Raw genomic sequence first — 13,241 nt, forward strand, 5'->3', positions numbered from 1 at the left:
GCCTGCGGGTCTCGCTACCCCATTGGTTCTTGTATCTACTGCCATGATTGGCTTGGCTCACTTTAGTTTTAAAAAAGCATTGGCCATCCGATTGGTGGCCCCAGCCTTCCGTCAAGAGAAGGCCCTGCTGTTGCTATGGCGTAGTTGGGGGGAACCCAGCCAAGGTTTCCCTTGGTTTCTGATTTGTTGGCTCCAGACTCCGGGGTCCTAGAGGTTCCGGATCCGTCAAGTCCATGGGAAAAGAATGCGCCCCCTCGCCCTTGACGGACAGCGTCCGCGAGCCAATCGGAGTGGGTTCAAAGGGGCCGCAGGGTGATCCAATAGGCGGCAGGGGGCGGGAGAGGAAGGCCAATGAGCGCGGAGCCGGGGGCGGGGTCAGGGCCATGATTGGCCGCGAGGCGCTCGGAGGGAGGGCGGGGGGAACTCAAGGCCTGCTTGATACGTCCGCCATTTTGGGCGCTTCGCTGATGGTGTCGGTGAGCGCGTTTCCCGCCTGAGCGCAACTAGCGGCGAGTCGCGGGCACCTCCAGGTAATGAGGAGGGGGGGGCGCGGCGGAGCGGGCCGCGGCGCGGGGTGCGCTGGGTGCGCGGCGCGCGGGCGGCGGCGGCGGGGCCCCTCCGCCCGGCCTCGGCGGCGCGGGGAGGGAGCGTCCCGGCCCCCTCCCCTCCCCCCCGGAATTCGCCTCTCGGCCGCCGGGGAGGCGCGGCGCCCGGGCTCCCTGGCCCGTCCCCGCCCGCCCCTGTCAGCCGCCCGCTCGCCCGCTGCGGGGGCCCCCGCCGAGTCGGGCCGCGGGCCGGGCGGCGGCGAACTTTGCGCCGGGTTGACGGCCGCGGCCTGGCGCGGCGGGCGGGCGGGTGGCGGCCGGGCGCGCCCCTCACTCGGCCGGGCCCCGCTCCGCGCCGGCCGGCCCGCCCCGAGCGAGCACCACTCGCCGCCCGCGGGCCCCGGACAAGGTCTTTGGGCGCGGGCCCCGGAGCGTGTCAAGTTGAGGCGGCGGCGGCTCGCCGGAGACTCGCGAAGAGGCCATTGTTGGACTCGGTTCTCTGGGAAACAAGTTCTGTGGGTTTCTGCTCTTTAGCCGCAGAGTCAGCGGGATACGCCGGTGCCCGGCTCGGAGTGTTTAAAACCTCCTTCCGAGTGATTTTTTTTTTTTTTAAACTCCAGGGTTGCGACTCCAGCGCAGACGTGGTCGCGAAAGCCTCCCTGGCGAATATGCGCTAGGGTTGAGGGGGGGGAGGGGGGTGGTCCTTCTCTCGGCCGCAAGTACCTCCCTCTTAAAGAAGCCCTTTCCCCGCTCCCTTGGAGGGGTTTCCTGCGGTCCGGCTTGCTCTGACCACAACCTGGACTCTTGGTTGGAGGTGGACGGCATGAGTCCTTGGATGCACCTGTGTGTCTTGGCGTCTCACCCTCCGAGCTCCGAGTAATCTCTGTACTTAACCCATTTTCTCTGTGGGTCGGATCGAGCTTTTCTGTTTTGCTTTTCTGGGAGGGCGCTTGGGGGTTGTTTTCTGTTATCGTCACAGCACTTGTGAATGTGGCTGTTTTGTTAACGTGGAATTGACTGCGATTTTGTCCTCAAGGTCACGTTGTAAGTAGGCAGCAAGTGGGAAAGAGGCTCTAGATATCCAGCCGCTGGAAAATCCACTTAAGGGGTGGTGTTGGAGCTTCCTTTGCTGTCGAGTTAGACGGCGTGGTTTCCAAATCTTGACTTCACCACTTTCTGGCGCTGTGACCTTGGGCAAGTCCCTCAACCTCTCTGCTTCTTCTGTAATGCGGGAATAACAGTGTCTGCCTCAGAATTCTGTCGGGAGGAAATGAGTTAATATGTGTAAAGCAGCTAGAAACGGTGCCTGGCATGAGGAATCCGCTTAGCAATTAGTGGCTATTATTAATTTGGATTTGATTTTTAAATGTTTAGATATATTGGGAAGTCACGTGAGTGTCTAAGCCCTGGCTTTTGGTGACTGTCTTTAGAAAGCTCTGTGATTTTGAGTCTTTCGGGCTGAGAGTCACCCAGGAGAGGGTGGCTGAGGATTGATTACTTTTACAGACGTTTTCTGGAGTCATTAGTGGTGATGCCTCAGACTGGCTTGTTGAAGAGATGGTTAAATAAAAGCCCACCAGGAGCTCACGTCAGATTCTGTTCCTCCTGTACTTTTGAATACCATTTATTGCGTGTGATTGGCCCCCAAATCAGTAGTAACTCCAGAATTTCTTAGTATACTCCTGGGCTTTTATTGAGGTTTGAAAAGTTACAGTGTATTGAGATATTCTTCAGCGAAGATAGTTTGGGAAATAACTGTGGTCCTGGGTGGATGCTTTCAAAGTTATTTTGCATTTCAGTTATGTTTGATCAGAGAGTCTAGAATATTTAACAGAATGCCATCCACTCATGCATCTACTCAGTCTGTTGGTTCCTGCCCTGTGCTCTTCTCCCTGCTGCTTGAAACCAGGCTTGTCCTTCCCCTGGAATTACCTGCTTGGGACCTGGCTTGCTTTGTTGCCCTGGGAAATGTTGTTTTGATAGACTCCGTCTTAAGTAGAGATGAACATCTTGCTGGTGTAACTTACTGAAGAACAGGAAAAAGATTGTTTTAGATTAGAAAACTAGCTTTTGTGTAAAGTGTAGCAGAACAAAACTTGCTGGTTTCAATTAACTGCCTGGCAATTTGAGAATCAGACCATAACTGGACAGAAAATGAATAGTGACGAAATTAAGGCCTGACAGGGTGAGGTTTGCTTAGTCTCTTTGAAATAAATTTTGGCACTGATGTGGTACAGAGATAATGTGCTTATTACAGATAAGACATCTTCCTTAAGACAGTATTTGTCAGGATTGGTATTTAGTTTGCTTCTTTGATAAACTTGTATCTGTGGTTTTATATTTTGGATATTTGAGAGGTAGCCTGAGTATATATATATTCATCTAAAATTTTACACTGCTTCCTTACTGGTATAGAATCGTTAAGAATGATAGTGGCAGTGAAGTTCTTGTAACCATCTGCTCAATTAAAACTCAGCACTGAGTTTATTTACGTACAAAGCACAAGAGGCTGCGGTTGGTTCTCATAAGTCAAGATCCGAGCCCTGGTGTGGCCGAGTGGAGTTGACCGCTTTTTCTTAGGTGAGCTGGATGGAAAAAATAGACCTGATCTCTTGGCTTTAGGAAGTTTTCTTATTTTTTTCCTTTCTTAAGGGAGCCTCAGATGACTGGGTTTTTATTTACTCTAGAGCAGAAGTTCTCAACTTGAGAGGGGTGGATTTTGCCCCCAAGAATCATCTGGTGATGTCTGGAGAAATAAATTTTGCTTGTCACATCTGTGGGGTTGGGCAGTGGCTTTTCTAGAGGGTAGAGACCAGGGATGCAGCTGAGCACCCTGTGATGCACAAGATGGCGACCTCTCCCTCAACAGAGCGTCAGCCAGCCCGGACGGCAGTAGTGCTGAGGTCAGAAACCCTGCTGTAGACAGGTGCTGGTCTGACCTGCTTTGGGATCATTTGGAATACTTTTCAAGACCTTGGGTGATGGACCACACTTCTGTAAATGTGTGGTGAGAGTGAGAATGTTTTTAAAAGCTCCCAAATAATACTGATGTGCAACCAGGTTTTGGAACCACTAGACCACAGATTTTAGGACCTACGTGTGGGTCAAGGAATTCTGTTATCTGTGAGCTCTGTCTATACCTCGATTCTACTTGGACATGACTTAGTAATGGGGAAAGATGGTATACATATGTTATTTTCAGGTGCCTGAAGACTGAACTTTAAAAACTTTTTTTTAATTTTATAAAGTAATTGAGAAACTTTTTTTTTCTGTTGCTTCATGAGAATCCATGAACATACTGTGTTGAAACTTACCACTCTCAGATATTCAGGGCTCTTGATGGCTATGCTAAATAGCCTTATTCTGCGGTGGTTTTTGAGTTTTGTCTTTTTTTGCCCTCATCCTGTCAGTCAGCTGTCAATTCTGTTTTTAGATGCCAGCTTCATTATTATTATTATTTTAATGAAGGCCTGTTTTCAGAGAGTTAGCCCTGGATTGATTTGCCAGCTCTGCCCTTGGCAAGGCAAGAGAGAGGCAGATTGTATGCTTATCTTTTAACACGGTGACCCTTGCTTGCTCCCATAGGGGGCTTGCCTAAGCCCTGGACTCTGACCGGAGTGGGCGAGTGTTCTTGCCTCTGGGGAGATGAAGTGCAGTGAAAGAGAAATCCTTTTCTCTCACATCCTTAGAAGACGGACGATCCTAGTGTATTGAGTGGGAAGAATGTTACTATAAAACTACAGATTTTTGCCAACTGAATGTTAAAGTCTGGATGTATGAAAGAGAGATCCGGGAGATCTAATCCTTCGTCCTGAAGTTTGGTCCATGGCTATGCATCGGTGAGTTAGCAGAGGCGGACACGACTGAGCGACTTTCACTGAGATGCTGAGAATGACAGGTGACCACTCCACTGTCTGTTTCTTCTGTGTGAGTAGTCGCTCAGCTGTGTCTGACCCTTTGAGACCCCGTGGACTGTAGCCTGCCAGGTTTCCCTGTCCATGGGATTCTCCAGGCAAGACTACTGGAGTGGGTTGCCATTTCCTTCTCCAGGGGATTGTCCTGACCCAGGATCGAACCCACATCTCCTGCATTGGCAGGCAGGTTCTTTATCAGTGAGCCACCAGTGAAGCCCCTAAACCGGAGGTTGTTTCTGTCTTGCATGTATATTCATTTGTGTTGTTTTTAATTTGCACATAAGAGATATCATACAGTATCACACAAGTGTCCTCCACTCCTGGCTGCCCTAAACCCAGTGCAGTGCTGTGGCATGGAGGTGGTGGGAACAGAGCATTACCAGGTAGATAATGGGATCCTTCACAGGAAAGCCATGAATGTTGCTATCTAGTCTTCATTTATTTCATCAGCAAATATATTGAATCCTTGCTCTGTCAGGAACAGTATTAGGGGTTCACTCATGAACAGGCACTTAAGGACTTTCAGTCTTTGGGGGGAGGCAGCACCGACAAGAGATGTCCTTTGCACTGAGGCCAGATAACTCAGCTTGTGAACTGAGTAATATGGTGTAAGTAAGCAGAATTTTAGTGAGAGGCCCTAAAGGCTTCAGAGGAAAGAGCTTGTAATTGTTGGTTCGGTGGTTTGAGATTGCCAGAAGTCTGTTGCCAAAGAATGAAGTAGTTACACCTTTGTTTCTCATAGATATTAAATAGTTAACTTCCACTTCCCTCCTTGGTTTGGTTTGTCTTAAACAGCAATGCTATTATTCTTCCTGTGCTGGTAAAGCTGTTTTGTAATGACAAATAGGATTGACCTGTGTTGTCTTTTGCTCCATAGATGTTGGCTGTCACTTGATCAAACTTGAAAAGCTCACTTTCCCTACTGATCAGAGGCTTGGTGTAGATTCATGCTAAACGTCTTGATTGTCCTTGAAATCCACGGTGCTTCCAGTGGGAATGGGTTTTTTCCCCTGCTGCAGTCTGGATTGAGGTGACTGGAGATTTGTTTTTGTGGCCTTTTTTTTTGTTTGTTTTGTTTTTGTGGCCTTTTGACTTTGGCTTAGATTTAGTTGCCGCGGAAACCCCCTTTCTTCCTCCCTCCCCCTTTATTTTTCTTTACTGGGAGGAGAGAAAGTTACTATTCGGATCAATCCCCAGTTTGTTTCATGTTTTGGATGTTTATGAACTGACATCTGGTTATCAGGTAGATTGGCTAGATGGTAAAGAAGCAAGTGAAAGGGAACCTTGGCAGTACTTGAAAGGCTTCCTACCTTAACTGGGACATTTTTGTGTCACAGACTCACGAAGATCTGAGTAGAGGCAGTTTACTACTTCTCACTTCTGCTGGCTAGTGTTGACCTGTTTTATTAAGTATTAGTGAAGACTCCACAGTTGACTGATTTTATATAAATAAATTTGAATAGATTATGAACATCTTTCCTGATACAAAGAGACTCTTATTTTGTACTTCTCGGCAACTCTGGAGAAAGCTAGGGTATTGTTAGTTCCAAAATTTCTTGCAGAGGGTGTGTGTATTGATTTGGAATGGTTTGTGTGCCCCAGAGGCTGACTGCCATGAAATCTGGGGGCCCAAAGGAAAGATGAATGAGAATTTTTTTTTTGAAGCAGTAGGAAGCAACACTAAAAAGGTTGCAGAAAAGTAAAAACTGCAGAAATAAAAGTATGACTGAATGTTGAGTCAGACTTGGAGAAAGCTGTGTGGATCGCTCGTGAGAGCCTGAAGTTCCCTGTCCTTGTGTGTAAATCTAAACAGTAATGCCGGTGTGAACAATAATGCAGTGTGTCAGAGACACTGGTGAGAAGGGGAGCTTGCCTGAGAATGCCTGGCCCCCTGGGACCCTGAACCGGGCAGGTGGGGCACGAGTTGTACTGGCCACTAAGGCACATTCCGGGGTGGCCTGCAGTATCCACTGAGGCTTGGTCAGGAGACACTGGCTGGATCTTGGTGAAGCCTGGGCTTTCATTCTCCCGATGGGGCAGTAGTGGGAGGAACATTGACAAGTATTGACTCCGGTGGCTGTTTGGGGCTTCCTTTCATGAGAATCATGGTTTTGGAGGTCATTGATATTAGAGAAAAATTTAGGTCATGCTGGAGAAAGGGCCTGTAGGCAGCAGAGAAATCTCAGTGAGGCCTTAGGGTTTTGGTGGCCCCACTAGACCATAATTTTAAGTGTCAGTTGTTTCAATAGTAACATAGCTGGAACTCACAGAGTTAAGAATAAATACAACATTGTAATCAATCAGCTGTACTCCAATAAAAATTAAAAAATAAAGAATAAATGTTTAACTTCTGAATTGGTGTTCTGTCTGTTTTTGTCATTGTCATAGATGAGGGGGTAGTGCCTCCTAGTTTACTTTTGTCGACAGAGATGCACAGGGTTTCTGTTGCCTCTGGGCAGTGGGCAGTTCATGTCTGCCTTAGCTGCCTTCCAGTGAGACCCAGTCCCTTCTGATTAAGCAACACTTTTTGAATCACTCCCCCCCCTTCCACTGTGGACCTTGTGTCCTCGATTTATTATTATACTTGTAGACGATACAGCAGCTGTGCATTTGGCACCTACCATAGGCATAGTATATTAAACTAAGGGAGTTTTCACAGACTGATACCTGTTCTCTGCTCTCGGTCAGAGTATCTTGTGGAGGGCAAGAGTGCAAAGGATCTAAAAAAGCTGACTTTGAGTTCTGGCTCCCCGTCTTCCAGCTGTGTAATCATAATATTAGGTGACATCTCTGTTCCTTGGTTTCCTTATCTGTGAAATGAATATTAAATGTAAACTAATTAGTACAGTGCCTAGCACACAGTAATATTTGTTTGGGTATTATTACTGTTATTATTATTACTAGTCTTCTTCCTAGTAACAGTAGAAATAAGGTCAGAAATGACTAATAGAAGTTGCAGTGAAACGCCCTGAAGAAATGGAGCGGAGTAGTATGGTAGAAGGCCTTGGAGATCTAACTAGCTGCTCTGGGGAAGTATAGGGTGATGGTGAAGTGGGTCAGGGCAGGTTATAGAGTTAGGTGGTGGTGGTGTCCCCCCACTCCCCAAATTTGGATTGTTTTATATAGATTTGGCTCACTAAAATGTGACTTTTTTTTTTTTTTTTGCTGTGTTGAGAGTAGACATCATAAATTTGAAGTTTTGCTGAGTCCGACACAACTAAGCCCGCAGGCACGTTCTGAAATATTCATCTTTAAAATCTCTTTCTGGTGCTTGAAGACAGTATAAAAAACTTTGCTTTGGAGTCCCTCATGTTATATAGAGCCATATTTTTTCAATGTTCTGTGCTGTGAGATAATCACACATGTTTTGAAGGATCAATTTTTTTTTTTCCTTTTGTTTTTTGAACTTTTATTCATTTATGTGCTCAGCTGTGTGTCATGTGGGATCCTAGTTTCTCAGCCAGGGATCAAACCCGAGCCTCCTGCAGTGGAACTGTGGAGTCTTAACCACTGGACTGCCAGGGCTGTCCTTGAAGGATTGGTGATTGGCTCTTTTAAATGTTGTTCTTAATTTGTTTACAAATTTCACATTATAACAACTGTGTTCTGTAAAGGGCCAGTGAATGAACACGTTAGGCTCTGTGGGCTCCGTGGGCTCTGTAACCACTCAGTTCTGCCGATGTGGTGTGAAAGCAGCTGTAGTCAACACGTGAACAAATGAAGCTTCTAAGGAGAATTGTATTCTTCTGGTAGAATTTTATTTACAAAAAGAGGTGGTGGGCTGGATTTGACCTGTCTTGTTCTAACCTATTTTTTTATTTTAATTTTTAATGGACTCATACGTCCCAAGAGTCTCTGTTGGCCTGTGTACAGATATTAAATGTTCAGACCACCAGTTTCAGAACGTTGCCATTACCTCTGGCTTCCTGTATGACACCCCCGCCCCCCATCCCTCCTTCTCACCTCCCTTAAGCAGGGCTGCCCCGCATGTGTCATTTTGTTGATTTACTTTATGGTGTTAGCACCTGTGAATGTATCCTTTTATCCTTACATAAAGTAATTTAGTTTTTGCCTGTCTTTGTATAAATTGAATCATTTTGTTGTATAATTCACCCTCTCTCCTCTTACTGTTTTTTGAGATTCATTTGTATGTTTGAGTACTTATGTCTTAGGCAGTAAGACATATGTTGTGATGTTGACTATATTAGTAGTGAGCCAAAAAGACATTGTCCCTGTCCTCTGGAAGTTACATTTTAGTGGAGAAAGACGGTTAACAGGTGAGTCAGAGATGCAGCTGTCATGGGTGATACAGCTGGGAGCAAAGTCAGCCGGGAGTGGCTGGGTGGGGTCTGTTTGCAGATTGAATAAGGTGGTCAGGATGGGCCTTCCTGAGACCTCTGAACATCAGCAGGTGAGGGAGGGAGCCACGTGGCTACAGGTGGGGGTGAGGTCGGGGGAGTCTTATAGGCAGAGTCCAGTGTGCGTGAGGTGCTAAGAAGGGTTGTACCTGGTGTGTTAGGGAGACAGTAGAGAGGCCAGCCTGGCGGGGTGGAGGATGGCAGGGGAGGAGGTCAGAGGGGGTGGGGTGGGAGCCATTCTTGCAGGCCCGGGTTAGGATTTTGCCTCCTTCTCTGAATGAGATGGGAAGTCATGGAAGTGTTTGGGTAGTGGTGTGACGTGAGATCTGATGCGTGTTTTTAAAAGGTCCCCCTGAAACTGCGTTAAGAATAGCCGTCCCTCTGGTGCCGAGGACCCCCCAGAACGATGACGGCAGCTTGGACTGAAGGGGCACAGGGGTGGCAGCGAGAGGCGGAGGGATGCCGGATGCATGTGGACCGTAGAGCCGACAGGATTTGCTGACAGATTGGACGTGGCTGAGAGAGCAGGGTGAAGGTGCTCCCTACCGACCAGAGGTTTCTGCTCGTGGTGCAGGTTGTGGAAGTAAGGTCGAGTTGGGGTCAGACCCGCTGCTCTTGTGAAACTCCAGAGAGCCGCCGGGAGCCACGTGGGATGAAGGTGTTTGGAGTGGAGGGGAGAGGTCTGGCTGAAGACAGACGTGAGAGCGTTTAGTGTCCTCTGACACCGAGAAGTCCTTGACGCTGACTGAGTGCAGGATGAGGGCCGAGGCAGCCAGGAAAACGGGGCCGGGCAGTTTCTGGGGTGGAGGAGGAGCGGGGGCCTTGAGTCTTTGACGTCAGGGGAGGTGTCTTCAATGGGGAGGGAGTGAGAACCCCCTCGCAGTGCTCCTGCCGTGCCCTCCAGTGGCACGAAGGCCTGGGCTTGTCCTGCGGCTTCGCTGGCACATGAGTCATCGATGGTCTTGACGGGAGCAGTCCCCACACGGTGGTGGGGAGAGCCTGGGAGGGAGGCTTCCTGAGGGCTTGAGAGCAGAGGGAAGCCCGTCCGTGGGCACTTGCCACAGCGCTGAGGGGAGAGTTGGGACCCTGAGAGGGCTTTGTGGAGATGGCGAAGTCACAGTGATTGTACTGTTGGTGGGAAATGATACCTGTGCAGAATGCACACCCTGATGACTTGCATTTGCTGGGAAGGAGACAGGGAATGGACCCACGGGGAGCGTCCACCAGCTCTTGCTTGGTGAGAGGACGGGGAGCAGACTTGGGGAGCTAGTGTGGTGGGAGCAGGACTGTTTTCTTTTTCTTTTTAAATTAATTTTATTTGTTTTGGCCGTTCTGGGTCTGTGTCGCTGCTCGGACTTTTCTCTAGTTGGGGCGAGGGGGGTCTATTCTTTGGAGTACACAGGCTTCTCGTTGCAGAGCCCAGGCTCTCGCACTTGCGGGCCTAGCAGTTGGGGTTCGCAGACACAGTAGTTGTGGCGCACAGGCTGAGTTGATCTTCCTGGACTGGGGAGCGAACCTGTCTCCTGTGATGGCACATAGATCCTTTACTACTGAGCTACCAGGGAAGCCCAGGACAGTTTTCTTCTCAGTGAAACAAGAAGTTATCAGTCAGTGAAAATGAGGGTGAGTAGGGGCGGGTTGTCTGTGAGGAGAGAGAAAGTGCGGAGTATCTATGGAAAGAAAGAATGTGAGTGGATCTGCAGTGTGGAATGGGCTCCTCGGGGAAGCCGTCCTAGTTTAAAGTGGAAAAAAGCAGTTGTGTTCTTTTTCCTGGGAGTAGAGTAGGCAGTGTTGCAGTTGTGGTTTCTGCGTGCAAGAGTGACGGAGCGAGAGCAGGTCCCTACCCTGCCGTGTGTAGAGTGGAGAGCCAGTGGGCGCCTGCTGTATTGAGCGGGGGGCTCAGCTCGGTGCTCGGTGATCTAGACAAGTGGGATCCTGGGTGGGTGGGCAGGGGGGGGTCCGAGAGGGAGGGCTGTAGGTGTCCGTATAGCTGAGTCACCTTGTACAGCAAGCAGAAGTTAACACAGCGTTGTAAAGCGTCTATACTCCAGTTGAAAAAAAGAAGGTAAAGGGGGAGTTTATAATGGTGAGGCCTGGATTTGAAACTGGGAAAGGAGGGAAGTGAGGCCCTGCAGATAATGAGTTTTGGCTACATTGATGAGTTTAGTTGCTAAGTTGTATCAGACTCTTTCCTGACCCCATGGGGGACTGTAGCCTTCCAGGCTACTCTGTCCATGGGATTGCCCAGGCAAGAATACTGGAATAGGTTGCTATTTCCTTCTCCAGGGGATCTTTCCGACAGGGATTAAACCTACCTCTCCTGCATTGGCAGGTAGATTCTTTACCACTGAGCCACCTGGGAAACCCACATTGATGTGTGTAATTATAGTTTATTCCTTTTCGCTTCTGTGTTCTTTTTCAGGCTGAATATATTTGATTTTATTCTTTGTCCTATCCTTATGGGATAGGATTGTTTCCAGTACAGAACAGTGAGGCTTTGGACAAGTGCAAAAAACATTTCTGCAAGATGTAAAGCCTGGAGAGACTTAGAATTGCAGGGTAGTGGGACCTGTACAGTTTTAACTTTAGTTAAAAGTAATTGAACTTTAGTTAGAAGTACCCTCCTGCCAGCACTGTTGTTCTACATCTTTGCCAGCTCTTGGTATTGTCAGACTTTTTTATATTTGTCAAATTGGTGGTTATGACCTTACATCTCCATCAATTACTAGTTTTATTGAGATGTAATTACATGTTACAGTTTACCCATTTAAAAGGTACAATCGAATAGGTTTTAGTATGTTCAGAGAATTGTGTAATGATCACCACAATCTAATGTTTAGAACATTTCATCATCCTAAAAAGAACCCTTGTACTTGTTAGCAGTGACTCTATTTCCACCCAACCTCTGGGCAGCCACTAATGGACTTTCTTATGCATTTGCCGATTCTGGACATTTCATGTAAATGGAATCATACAATGTGTGGTCTTTGGTGACTTGCTTCTTTTGCTCAGCATGTTTTCAAGGTTTATCCTTGTTGTAGCATATTTTGGCATTAGCGCTTCGTTGCGTTTGAGCGCGTGGACATACCGCCTGTTATTTATCCATTCACAAGTTGGTGGATGTCTGGGTTGTTTCCACTTTTTGACTGTTAACCAACCATACTTCTGTGAGTGAGTGCCTATAAGTCTTTGGAGGGACTTAGGTATTTATTTCTCTTGGTGTGTACTTAGGAGTGGAATTGTTGGGTAATGTTCCTGTGTTTTAAAATTTTGAGGAACTCCCAAACTGTTTTCCAAAGTGACTGTACCATATTACATCTCACCAACACCATACCGGGGTTCTAATTTCTCCACATCCTCACTAATATATATTTTTCCATTAAAAAAAATTATAGCCATGTTAGTGGGTGTGAAGTGTGGTGTATCATTGTGGTTTTCCCTTTCCTGAATGACTAATATTGTTGAGCATCTAGTCATGTATGTATTGGCTGTTTGTGTATCTTCTTTAGAGGAAAGTCTATTCAAGTAGTTCTTTGCCCACTTTTATTTATCACTGCATGGTTTTAATGTTCTTTTTTCAAATTACTAATGAAGTAGAGCATCTTTTTTTGGCTATTTAGATTTCTACTTTTGTGAAATAGCTGTTTATGTCTTTCTGTTTTTTTTCCTGTTTGTCTTAATTTTTCCTCTTGAGTTTGATGTTTTTCTTATTTGTAGGAATTCTTATATATTCTGATTCTTGTTATTTTTGTGACAAATACCTTTTCCAAATTTGTGACCATTTTACTGTGTTTATGGGATTTTTTAAAAAGTGTTTATTGAAAGCATGTAATAAAAGGACCAAAATGGATTTTAGTATTTTCCGATTCTTTTCTTCTGTCTTCATACTACCCAGGTAGAAGAGGAAATAGATTTTTTGGTTTATAGGTAGTTGTCTTTTTAAAAGTTTTATATTCTTTTCTTTCTACAAATTTTGCATTTTTTGGTTAGATTTATCCTTTGGTTACTTTATATTTTTGTTGCTGTTGTAAATTATTTTTTTAAGTTAAAAAATTCTATTTGTTGGCAAATGGAAATGCAGATTACTTTGTATGTGGCTATTATATCTAGTAGCTTCTCTGGCTTAATAATAATTTTCTTGTGGACTCTTGGGGTTTTTATGTAGATAATCATCTCATCTGTGAATAATGACAGTTCATTTCTTTCCAGTCCTTTTATTGTTTAATATATTTTACTCTAGTATTACTGCGTTGCTGCATGGCAGCCATCACCAGTGGAGAATATAAATGCTAGTGGCGGGCATCCTTATCACAGCCCCAGTTTTAAGGGAAATGTTTTTATCTTTTATCATTATAGGTGTGATGTGTGGATACTTTTTTTTTCTTTTAACAGATTGAGGAAGATGTCTTCAACCTTAGTTTACG

General features: G+C 46.4%; 1 protein-coding gene across 14 annotated transcripts in view; it reads left to right on the top strand.

The window, feature by feature from the left end:
* Window positions 1-416: 416 nt before the first annotated feature.
* The window catches only part of PPP6R3 (protein phosphatase 6 regulatory subunit 3), a 123,335-nt gene continuing 110,510 nt past the window's right edge, over window positions 417-13,241 (top strand). For 13 of the 14 annotated variants that reach the window (XM_043452469.1, XM_043452473.1, XM_043452474.1 and 10 more), the window contains exon 1: window positions 417-530. The gene's annotated coding sequence lies outside the window, so the exon portion shown is untranslated. Of the gene's footprint in view, window positions 531-4,175; window positions 4,385-13,241 lie in introns of those variants that run through there. The other variant, XM_043452471.1, reaches the window with a different exon arrangement.

The sequence above is a fragment of the Cervus canadensis genome, chromosome 29 (assembly GCF_019320065.1).
Source record: "Cervus canadensis isolate Bull #8, Minnesota chromosome 29, ASM1932006v1, whole genome shotgun sequence".
Taxonomy (NCBI): Eukaryota; Metazoa; Chordata; class Mammalia; order Artiodactyla; family Cervidae; genus Cervus; species Cervus canadensis.